Below are 3,867 nucleotides of genomic sequence, written 5' to 3'. Positions count from 1 at the left end.
CCCTCCGCCGCGGGGTCTAGAGAACCTGAAGACCTGGGAGGACTGGGAGACCCTGCTTCGCTCGGAGGACTCGGCCGTGCAGACCGTCGCCACCAGCCGGACTGCCAGTTTTATAGACCTTAAAAACATAGACTCTTGAGTGCAGTGCGGTCGTGCTGGCACTCAGAGGCGTGCCGGAATTCCTTTGCAATAAAAGTTTTTTCTCTCTCTCTCTTCAGAGCATGCTCGATTCTCCCGATATTAAACTTCCTTATGTTTTCTACCTTGCGCTTATTGATTAACTTACATAGCTATCCCTGTTCTGTCTGTGCGGTGAGAGGCCTTCATGCTTGTTGAACGGCTTGAGGAAGACATTAATCATCCATAACTTTACACTGCGCACTCTACTAATAACTGCACCCGCTATTCCTGCAGCCTATAACCATAGTTTTTTACTGCCTGGTTCCTAGAAGCGTATTTCACTGATCTCCTCATTGCAAAGAAAGTATTAAAAGTCTTCCTTTTGATTCGTATGGTGCGGGCGTTCGGGGTGCCTGCCGAACACCAAAAATTTAGTGTTCCAGCTTCCTCAGTTTGGGCCTCCACCCGGAAGAAAGTATTAAAAATCTTCCTTTTGATTCATTTAGTTCGGGGGTTCGTGGTGCCATCCGAACCCCCACTACCAAAAATTTAGTGTTCCACCTTCCCCAATTTGGGAAAGAGGCGGGCTTCAGCCGGCCGCAGTGCAATGCATCGGCCTCAACCCGGGAACTCAGCTTTGTTGATCACTGAGTTTCCAACACCAGGTAAGTGTGACTTCGAATTCCTGCTCTCTGGGAACCGGTCGAAAGAGTCCACTAACCATTCTCAGGTGATAGGAGCACCTTATTCGAAAAAAAATGGTATCTAAGTGTTGCGTGATACTGCGAAGGTAGGGAAAACGGAGGTACTAACGTCGATGAACAAGTCTGAAAATTAACTACAAGCTGAAACTTGCAATATTTCAAATAAAGAACCTATTAAAGTGCAGTTTTATGGAAATCTGCATCGCTCCGACCGCTACGCGCTTGAGAATGCAGTGCACGCGCTCACGCTTTTCATTCGCCCTGGGCGAGCGATCACGCGTGCTATCCACAGAGCAAGAGCAAACGTTTTGGGAAGAAGAAGAAAACTCCAGTATTGCTGTGTGATGCGAGATAACTTTTCTCCATGGATCTTTGTGTGGTTGTCTTTAGACTTTGTGTAATCGTAAAAAAACAAATTTCGCAAGCAGCTGGGGTGCGTAGCGGTGGAACTGTGGTAATGGCGCTCCATCGCTCAACCGAAAGACGCTGGTTCGATCTCAGCTGTGGCGGTCAAATTTCAATGGAAACAAAGTTCTAGCGACATCTGTACTGTGCGATGTCAGTGCACGTTAAAGAACCACAGTTGGTGGAAATTTCCGGAGCCCTTCACTAAGGCGTGCCTCATAGACGGAGTCGCTTTGAGACGTTAAACCACCATGAACTAAACTAAATCACATGCAATTGCGCTACGAAACCGCCACTGCGATGCACCCTGGGACTTGTGGTGCTCCAGCCAGTGAGCGCTCCGCCAGCGCCGCCGCGGCTAGGTGTCTAAGCGTGCCTAGCAGTGCTGTTTGGATCGCCACGTGGCTCTTGGCTTCGTGTATTCAGTTTTTATAGCACGGATGGTTGCCTCATATCATCGCCATATCCTGTTACAGGTGCATCGTGCAGACGGCGCCCGATATCGTGTACATAGCCACTAAAAGAACAATGGTCCACACGAGGAGCGTGCAGGATGAGGTCAGAGGGGCAGCTGGCGAGGCTTTGGTCGGTACGTTTAGCTTGTTGTCTCTGTAGATTAATGTAAGTTGGCATAGCGTGAATATTCATTGTCTGAGCTTGGCGTTACATTTAGAAGCGCCTTGCTGTCAAATTCTGGTGAAGGAGCTTAAATTGTGGGAAAGGTCGCGGTTGGTTTCACCCTCATGCTACCCCGTGAACGTGTTTTGCCAGCATTCTGCCTGGTGTAACGCTGCAGGGGATTAGCTGAGTGAAGTTTGAGTACCATTTTCGGTCTTCGGGGCGTTAGCACTCGCTGCGGGTATTCCGTGCTCATTACTTATCCTCCCACACTCCAAAAAATGCTTTATATGCTATCTCGACAGCATCCGGGTGACAAAGCTGTCATATTAAAGACCTGGGCAAGGGTGTGTTAATGTGAAATATCCCCAATATTACCTTGCACATCCACCTTTGGCCATGCATCAGTATGCTGGCTTTCTGCAGCGTGCAATTCTGTCGCAGTATCGCCGGTATCTTACTCAATACTTCCCATTATACAAAAGAAAACTGTTTTGAGAGCGCACCATTTCGGCGTTTTCAAGCATGGTCAGGCGCCAGCACTGAGTTAGTATACTGGTTTCGCGGCAGCTGCTCCAAAAACCAATATAAAGTTCCAGATTTAAAAAGGAAAACAGTGCTGCAACGGGCACCACTGAACTGAGCATAAAAGCTACATTAGTAATCAATATATATTCAGTCGAAACGCAGCGCACTTAACATCTCCAGTCTTATTTGAAGGAATTGGTGAGCACTAAAAACCACGGAAAAAGGACGAACACACAGGACGTCCTATGTGTTCGTCCTTTTTCCGTGGTTTTTAGCGCTCACCAATTCCTTCAAGTATGTATTTCCAACTAGCCCCAGTAGTAGCTCTTTCGTCCAGTGTTATCTGCCTTCCTGATTTAACGCAGAACAAACGCACATCACACACATTTAAAAAAAAAAAAACTTCATGACTCGCTGTTACCGCCCAATTCTGTTGCTGCTGCTGCTGCAGCTGCTGCTGCAGCTGCTGCTGCAGCTGCTGCTGCAGCTGCTGCTGCAGCTGCTGCTGCTGCTGCTGCTGCTGCTGCTACTGCTGCTGCTGCTGCTGTTCGCTCTTTCAACTTGAGTCGATCCAGCTGCTTTTATGTTTCACCGCATCCATAAGACCTTCAATTCCCCCTTATGAAACAACTATGGACTCCAGAAAACCACGGCGAAAAACGCATTGTGAGAAATTTGCAATGTCTGATGTCTCGGCAGTCACTGGATGATTCAAAAATGAAGCACTCAGATATGTTTGTGCAATGTGGTTCGTACCTCCGGATGGTCTCCGAAGTTGTTCCTTTCTCCAGCAACGTGCGGAATAAGATGCAGCCGGTTACTGCCAGACAAGATAGACGATTTTATTTACATAGCAGGTTATCAGGAGTCTCCTTCTAGAAGCACACTGAAGCCACATTTTATACATTTTCAATTCCTCAGGTACCTATCTGGGGAAACTTGGTTGTTGGAACATCGCCAATCGCATTCCTTGACGAAACCCGCCCACACAAGGGCGGAACATCACCCTCTCGCCGATCCTCCCACCGTGACAAAAAGGCGGGACATTCACACTCTCGCCGGTCCTCCCACGCACAGATGGTCGATTTGTGTATTTTGTTCACCCATCGTTCCGTGGAATTAGGAGTCCCTTTGCGGCAACTAAGGTGATATACACATTCTCGTTGTCAAGTCGGAGCCGTTCCGCACCGTGATGGACTCCCTTTCGTTGTCGGTCCGCTGTCGGTTTTGAGCGAACTTGAGAATCCAAACAGACGCGTTTCCGCCGACAGCCGATTTAGGGGCCTCTGTCCCCTGGTTGCGCCGCCACGCCTCCCCCCGCAGCAGCCGCCGATAACAGCTGCTGCAAAGGTTAGCCAGCAGTGTCTCTCGGCCGTGAAGGAGGGGGCGACGGCCGTTTCTCGACCTCGAAGGAGAGGGTAAGGAGCCACCGGCGGGCGTACGTTTGCGCGACCAAAACACTTCCCAGAACGGGACACCGCAAGCAAACGCG

At 49.2% G+C, this 3,867-nt stretch overlaps 1 non-coding gene across 1 annotated transcript; it reads right to left on the bottom strand.

The window, feature by feature from the left end:
- Positions 1 to 628: 628 nt before the first annotated feature.
- Positions 629 to 793, bottom strand: LOC149356424 (U1 spliceosomal RNA). Its single transcript, XR_016291979.1, has one exon. It is a non-coding gene; the product is annotated as a U1 spliceosomal RNA (small nuclear RNA).
- Positions 794 to 3,867: the final 3,074 nt, after the last annotated feature.

Source organism: Amblyomma mixtum, chromosome 3, assembly GCF_055824585.1.
Source record: "Amblyomma mixtum isolate Tamu chromosome 3, ASM5582458v1, whole genome shotgun sequence".
In the NCBI taxonomy this organism is placed as follows: domain Eukaryota; kingdom Metazoa; phylum Arthropoda; class Arachnida; order Ixodida; family Ixodidae; genus Amblyomma; species Amblyomma mixtum.
Note: the sequence above shows the minus strand (reverse complement) of the source record. Positions and strands in the feature narration are given on the sequence as shown.